This window comes from Solanum pennellii, chromosome 7, assembly GCF_001406875.1.
Source record: "Solanum pennellii chromosome 7, SPENNV200".
Classification (NCBI taxonomy): Eukaryota; Viridiplantae; Streptophyta; class Magnoliopsida; order Solanales; family Solanaceae; genus Solanum; species Solanum pennellii.
Genome location: NC_028643.1, coordinates 3483803 through 3492563, shown reverse-complemented (window position 1 = coordinate 3492563; position 8761 = coordinate 3483803). Strand labels below are relative to the sequence as shown.

At 26.4% G+C, this 8761-nt stretch overlaps 2 pseudogenes; both read left to right on the top strand.

Moving 5' to 3' along the window:
- The first annotated feature begins 2299 nt into the window (after positions 1-2299).
- On the top strand, positions 2300-3557 carry LOC107025706 (annotated as a pseudogene).
- Positions 3558-6393: 2836 nt separating this feature from the next.
- LOC107024738 lies at positions 6394-8047 on the top strand (annotated as a pseudogene).
- The last annotated feature ends 714 nt before the right edge of the window (positions 8048-8761 follow it).

Here is an 8761-nt window from a genome sequence, read left to right as displayed (position 1 = left end):
ATATATATATATATATATATATATATATATATATATATATATATATTCGTTCGCCTTTCTCCCCTCTTCCCAGATCTCGCTCACCACCTCGTCTCAATCGCTTGTACAAACAGAAACGAAATGTATAAATTGCATTTCTATTTGTGTAAAACGAGATAAAATTGCATATACACATGCAAATACATATATTTTCGTTCTATACATTTGTAGTTATACAATAATATTCTTCTGCCCAATTTTCTTTTGTCTTTCTCTCTTTCTTGTTTTATATATACACAAATTATACAATTGATTAGTATACAATGCTTTCTTTTGTATATGTATAGCGAATTATACAATTGATTGCTTTGTATATGCATAGCGAAGTATACATATTTATGTTTGCTATAAAGCGTAAATATGCAAACTTTGCTATAACATACAAATATAAATTTTTTATTTGCTAAATGTGAAAGTTACTCTATTAAATAAGTCTATAATAGTAGTAAATTATTACTCTCTACGTTGCATTTTATATTTCATTTTTTTTATAAATACTTAAACTACAATACTTATCATGTTGTAGAATTTATGTATACATTATTATATTTTACATATTATACTTTTAATAAAATAATTAATTAATTTTAAAAATGTAATCATCTTTTATCAAAAAAATAAAATAAAAATAAAACAGTAAAGTTCCATTATTTTTAATTAAACTATGAAATATAAAATGAAACTAAAAGTATTAAATAGTATTAAATGTGACGTGCGTCTCATGACTTCTATTATTGGAAAGAAGGGAGGTATTGATGAATTAGTTTTGTTTAACTTTCTCCCTTATGTATTCTTTTCGTTTTATATTAGATAAATATTTTATTAAAAAAATTATTTTATATTATTTAATCAATAATTAAGTCAGAATAAAATTAATTTAATCTTTTTTTTACTTTATAATCAATATGACTTTTTAATTGTAAAATTAACTAATTTATTAAAAAAATTTCTTCATTATTGTGTTAAATAAAAAACTTCGTTCACTTTTATTAATCACATTTTAAACTCTTTTTTAACACACCTGAAAAGAAATTGACCGACTATTTTTTACAAAACAAACTCTATCTACTAAATGATATTTAATATTAATCTTTAAAAATCAATAAAATAGTAATTAATGCTAAAACGCCGCTTATGCAATTCAACACACGTGTATGAAATTCGATACACGTGTCTGTTACTTTCCTATTTGGTCACTACTCGCTCTTTCTTTATTTTTTTACTCACTCCGTTTAATTTTATTTATTATTATTTAATTTAATACACATATTAACAAAATTATTATTGATATAAACATTTTATTATACAATTTGTGATTAGTAATATCAGGTCTTGAAAACTTATTTGAATATCTTATTATGCAAATATATTATTTATATTTTAAGATAAAAACTTTTACAATTATTTTAAAGAGATTATAAATACGCTCAAGAGTTCTGATAACGATGATAATGAAACGTTACGTACCATAAATTCCACCATCACCTTTTTTTTTTTTTTAAATATAGAGACATGAAGAGCAGTATGTCAGCGATATAAAGATATTAAATGCATCCAACCTTTTTTTATTTTATATATATATATAGACATTAAATAAATTATGTGAATATTGGAAATAGGTTTGTTTTGTAGAGAAAGGGAGAAATGGACACGTTTAATGGTGACAAGTTTGTCTCTTCATTTTAATGTGTCGAGTCTACAAAAAAAAATTAATATTTGAATTAAAATTTGGTTGATATTCTAGTTCATAAGCTTAGGTATCGAAATTATTGTTATGTTGCTTACTATATTAGTGTTAATTTTTAAGGTCTCTTAAGCTAATGTTAAAAAGATATTTTTGATTTTAAAATATAACGAAAAATATAATTAATTTATATCGTATAATTCAAAAATTATTTTGATCCTTTTCAAAGTCCAAAATGTTAAAGATCTTATATGTTTTTAGTTTAAGTAGTTAGAAAAGAAAATTTTAGTTCATATCCCCCTTTTTTTCAGACGATATGGAAGATCTTACCCTAATTAAGGGTGTGTCGAAAATAACTTTTTAATTTTTATGATGTAAATATAATACATAGATATATTTTACTTTGTTTTTATATTTTATTTATGAAATTATATTGACTGTGTTATTAAGGTCGATTTTAGCCTCCATTAATTTCTTTTTAAAATGTTATGAGAAATGGATCGAGACATGAAGGCTATATATTGATGGCATGATTTGGAGTTATTATTGACAACACCTTCAAATCAAAATAGAAAAATGGAGTCTAAGGTTCTTACAAAGATTCAAATCCTTTCCAAAAATATCATAAAATCAAATCATGATAATAATGTTGATCACCCCAAAATTTACAAATTATCATTCTTTGATCAATTTGCTCTCCAAATGCATGTCCCTTGTGTTCTTTTTTATCCACTCAAAAATTCCACATTTACTAAAATTCCTATAATACATGAACAATTTCAACAATCATTGTCTAAGCTTTTAAGTCATGTTTATCCAGCATCAGGCAGATTTGCATGCGATGGTCAATCTATCAATTGTCATGATGAAGGTGTTTTGTATATAAAGGCAAAAGTTGATTCTCAATTTTGTGATTTCCTCAAGGATGCACAAAAAGATATCGACCTAGCATTGAATTTTTGCCCTAAAATCGATCGTAACGATTCGAATTTGTCTATCACACCACTAGTTGTAGTGCAAGTGACGGAGTTTGCTTGTGGTAAGGGGCTAGCTTTATGTGTGAGCTCTGAACACGCGGTTATTGATGGATTCACAGCGTTGAAATTTGTTTACGAGTGGTCTAAAGTGTGTAAAATGGGAATTAATAAGATCAATTGCTTCACTTTTGATGATTTTGGTATTATTTTCCCACCAACAAGTGATAGTCATTTGTTAAAAAGAGTCAAGTCTCCTAGAGATGATCATAATCATGATTTTCCTGAAATGGTAGCGAGGAGGTTTGTCATAAATCAATCTGTGATATCAAAACTTAGGGAAAATGTTGGAGTGATTTATTTCAGACCATCACGAGTTGAGTTGGTGATTGCTTTTTTATGGAGAGTTCTAATCAATGTTTATCGACGTAAAAATAATGGACATTTGAGATCCTGTTTATTGAGCATCCCTGTAAATTTACGTAGTAAAATTGACTTTCCAAAATATGAAAACTCCTTTGGGAATTTTGCTATTGAAGTTCCAGTCAAATTCATACCGGGAGAAACAAGAATGGAGATAAAAGACATTTTACTATTGATCAAGGACGTTATACAAAAAACCAACGTTTCATTTACGAAATCAAGTGATGACATATATACCCTAGCATCCAAGTTTCATAAAGAAATACAAGAATGGGTGTAAACCTTGTTTGCTAAGTTTGGGACTGAGACGTAGTGATATGTTTTGGTTGTATGATACACCATGTGGGAGTGGAATTATTGTTCAAGTAGATTTGAAAAAAGACTACATGGACATGTTTGGATGTGACAGAGATTTATTGTCTCTCACTTGTGAGTAGGTATTTTCATGTTTTGTTGCGGTATTGAATAAAGTTCTATTACTATATATGTATTATTTGGACATCGTAGTCTTGCATAAGCATTATTATTGGATGAAATTGTTAAAAAATAACATACGCAACAAAAACATTTTAGAATTATGCAATTTACATAAATATCTTATAAACTCTGTAATGATCAGAAAATATTTAGTTCTCTATAGCTTATTAGGTCGTAAATATTAGGTACTTCATAAGGTACGGTTTAGCTTCCTTATTTATACTTGTCTCTATTGATATTTTTTATCTTTAATAAAAGACGCTAAACGTTATTTAATGGTAAAAAATAGAGAAAAAAAGACAATAATCACAAATATGTATCAATATAAGAGCTCAAATTCGAGTTATCTTCAATGAAAACCTTCATTTGTTATATCCATATTTTTTTCAACCCTTGCTCTTAAAAAGAGAACAATGTAATACTAGCAGACAACATGACTTCATTTGGATGATAGTGAACAGAGTCATTAAGTTCGCTTACTTCTTGACTATTCGCTTAATCCTTAACTGTCAAGATTACAGATTGAATTATGCTAAATTTAACATTAAAAATACTTTTTACTACAAAAAAAGTTGGTAACGTAAACAATTAAATTAGCTCCTCTATCAATGTAAAATCTAATCATACATATCTCAACCAAATACACATATTAAATAATTTTAATGCAAAATATAGTACATTGAGAATTAGTCAAGAACTAATTAAAAATTGAATCGTTAAGCATACAACAAACAGTAACATACGTTACAATATAACGTGGGCGTTAAACACACGTCTCCTACTTTATTATTACTATACTTAGTAGTTCGTGATAATTTTTATGTTTTAAATTATTTTTCTTTTTCAGCTTGTGATATATTTGAAAGTTACACAATAATATCAAATTACAATAATTAACAATATAAAATTAAAAAGTTATATAAGAAAAATTGGTTGACTCTCGAAATTATATTAAAGCCACATAAATTGAGTTAGCTGATAAATATATATTATTAAAAAATATCTTTAAATCATAATAATTAACAGAAAACTAAATAAAAAAATTTTAAGCATAAAGTATAAAGTACTAAATAAATTAAATAACGTAAAAAATATTATAAATCATAATAATCAAATCATAATATTTGAAGTAAAGGAAACTAAATAAGATTCTTTTTTGTCGTGGAAGGAGTGTAAATTACATTTATTGATTATAGATATATTTCAATCAAACCTTCTACCTTATCCTTGAATAATATTATCATCTTATGTACATTATATAATATTTAATGAATAGTTTTGTTTTTAAATGTGATATTTTTTTTATTTTTTTTTGTAATTATTTGACTATGAGATTTTAGTGTAACAATGATTGTCCGTATGTCTTACGAATGTCTATATGTGCTTTATAACATATGAAAAATAACTAAGTACTATTTTTAGATGATAAAAAGTAATTATATTTTTTAGATGTTAAAAGTTTACCAATAGGAAGAAAAAGTAAAACGTAGTCTTTTTTTTCCTTAAAAACGGAAGGATATTTTTTTTTAATATTAATAAAGAGTAGTTGCTAATAATTATAATGATTGAAATTTATTGATTTGATATAAGATTTAAATAACTAAATGACTATTAACAAAGACGAATTTTATTTCAAATTAATTATGGTCACAAAATAATATGTAACAAGGATATGTAATTTAGTCGCTAAATCTTTAACAATAAAGTTTTTAACGATCGATGATAACCAATTTTTAGTCAATCATTATAATTTTTTAATGACTAAATTTAAAATTTTAATTAACAAAATTTTCTTTTGCTAAAGGTCATTTTTCTTATAATGTGCTACTTGGGTGGTGGTGGACTCAAAAAAGTATATAATCATCACTAATATATTATCTATATTTGCCAAAACTTATGCAACAATTTAATACAACTCCTATTATATATGGCACATGGTTTACCGTCCTTTTAAAGTTATTACAACTATTCTACTAAATATGGCACATGGTTACGAGTAACGGCAATTATCGTTATGGGTAAAATTTGAATAAAATTTATACGTATTAGATATTTATATTAATTCAAAATATGCATATTATGTATTTTACGTTGATAGTACAATATAAGTATATACTTATATAAATATTCTATTAAATAAAAATTTGACAAACATCAAAACTCTTTCTACACTATTTATTATTCGAATTTTGAAAGAAAACTCTTATGCTACTTCATAGACAGTCTAACATTCTGCAATTTCTCCATGGAAAATAAAACGTAAAAGCAATATAATTTCATGGAAAGCAAATTCTTTAATCGAGACCCTATAAAAAAATGAAAATATAGATGTATATACAAATATAACTCGCATAAAAACAAGGGAAAAATTCAATTAAAAAATACTTAATGAATTCAAATCACAAAATATCGCTCCTACAATCATGCAAAAAGATCTTAAATTGAAGGGATTTGGGGGGAAAAAAGTACAAAAAATTATGTGATATAAGAATATTGATAAAAGAAAAAGTATTAATAAGAATAAATATTGGGAACCGATCACTTAAAAACGTGGCTGGACATGTGTAATAGTAACTTCTCTATCTAATAAATATATATATAATATATACTAGAAAATTGATTGTTTATATATAATTAACTTTGCTATATATCCATATAACATAAAAGAAAAACAACCAATTGATCATATTTAAAGGAAAATTTGATCATATTACTTATAATTTTTTAATATATCATATAGATAATGAATAACTATGAACATATTGCAACAAATCATTCTAAAAATACAAATGGTTTATGGCTAAATGCACTAAATGTGTAAAATCCAATCTCGAGGCATGGTAATTGGTATGGCTCTATATATTAGTGGCATAATTTGGAGATATTATAACAAACACCTCAAAATCAAATAATATGGAGTCTTAAGTCTCTTACAAAGATTCAAATCCTTTCCAAAAATATCATAAAATCAAATCATGTTAATGATGTTGATCACCCCAATAATTACAAATTATCTTTCTTTGATCAATTTGCTCTCCAAATGCATGTCCCTTGCTTTCTTTTCTATCCAATCAAAAATTCCACATTTACTAAAATTTCCATTATACATGAACAACTTCAACAATCATTGTCTAAGCTTTTAAGTCATGTTTATCCAGCATCAGGTAGATTTGCATGTGATGCTCAATCTATCAATTGTCATGATGAAGGTGTTTTGTTTATTAAGGCAAAAGTTGATTCTCAATTTTGTGATTTTATCAAGGATGCACAAAAAGATATTGACCTAGTATTGAATTTTTGCCCTAAATCGATCGTAGTGTATCTAATTTGTCTCTCACTCCACTAGTTGTAGTGCAAGTGACCGAGTTTGCTTGTGGTAAGGGGCTAGCTTTATCTGTGAGCGCTGAACACGCGGTTATTGATGGATTCACAGCATTGAAATTTGTTTACGAGTGGTCTAAAGTGAGTAAAATGGGAATTAATAAGATCAATTGCTTCACTTTTGATGATTTTGGTACCATTTTTCCACCAACAAGTGATAACCATTTGTTAAAAAGAGTCGAGTGTCCTAGAGATGATCATTGTCATGATTTTCCTGAAATGGTAGCGAGGAGGTTTGTCATAAATGAATCCGGGATATCAAAACTTAGGGAACATGTTGGAGTGGTTCATATCAGACCATCACGAGTTGAATTGGTGATTGCTTTTCTATGGAGGGCTCTGATCAATGTTTATCGATGTAAGAGTAATGGACGTTTGAGACCTTGTTTATTGAGCGTCCCTGTGAATTTACGTGGTAAAATTGACTTTCCAAGATATGAAAACTCCTTTGGGAATTTTGCTATTGAAGTCCCAGTCAAATTCATTCCGGGAGAAACAGGAATGGAGTTAAAAGACATTTTACTATTGATCAAGGACGTCATACAAAAAACCAACGTATCATTTGTGAAATCAAGTGACGATATATATTCGCTAGCATCAAAGTTTCATGAAGAAATAAAAGAATGGGAAGAAAATGAACAAGTGGATGTGTGCATGGCATCAAGTTTATGTAGGTTTCCTATTAATGAAGCTGATTTTGGTTGGGGAAAACCTTGTTTGCTAAGTTTTGGATTGAGACGTAGTGATATGTTTTGGTTGTATGATACACAATGTGGGAGTGGAATTGTTCTTCAAGTAGATTTGAAGAAAGAATACATGGACATGTTTGGATGTGACAAAGATGTATTGTCTTTCATTTTTGATGAGTAGACATTTTAAGATTTTGTCCTACTTGAATAAAGATTTATTACGAAATAACGCTCGATCAAAGGGTAGCATAAGCAAGTTCAGTGATCGATCATTTTAAGTAGTTGAAATTGGGTAGGAGAAAACTCATATTAAGCATTGCTATTATTTGGACATCATAGTATTGATGTTCATTAATGTTCTATCTTTATTGCTTGGTGTGTTCCGCTCAATTTAGTGTAATAAAATTATCTATCGTGATTTGTATGATGAGTTTGTCTTAAATTATCGTTCCTCTAAAAAATTCAATTAAGACAAATAATAATTATTTATTTATTTATCCTTATAATATTAATTGTTCTTGAAGATTACAATCTACAAACATGAAACACTGTCAATCGTGTGAATGTTTAATAAATAGATATTATATCTTAAGACATATATAAAAAAATAAAATAAGCAACAATCCCTCCTAACTAGTGTTTTCTCATCGGACGTATAAAAGAAAAATGACATATAATCGTGTAAAAGAACACTGACAAATTATTTAAAAATAAATAATCAATAATCCCTCCTAAAATCTATATAAATTTTATCCATATTTATTTATTTTTTAAAATTTCTAGATGTAAATTACTACTTAATATTTTTCATATAAATGATTAATTTAAATATATTTTTTTTCATTATTATTTTTAAGTAAGATTTTATCAATTCAATACTTAAAAACATTCTTTTATTGAGACAATTATGATATGACTTATCTAACATATTTCTATAAGTTATAAGTTGATAAATTTTAAAGATAAGAGTTTAGAATCATAGAATGTGATTCAAAAAGTAGATAACTTGGTATACCTATTTTAATATGAAAATTAACAAAAAAATAAAAAAAATATAATGCACTTTGCTCAACACTTTTCGACTACTAATTCAT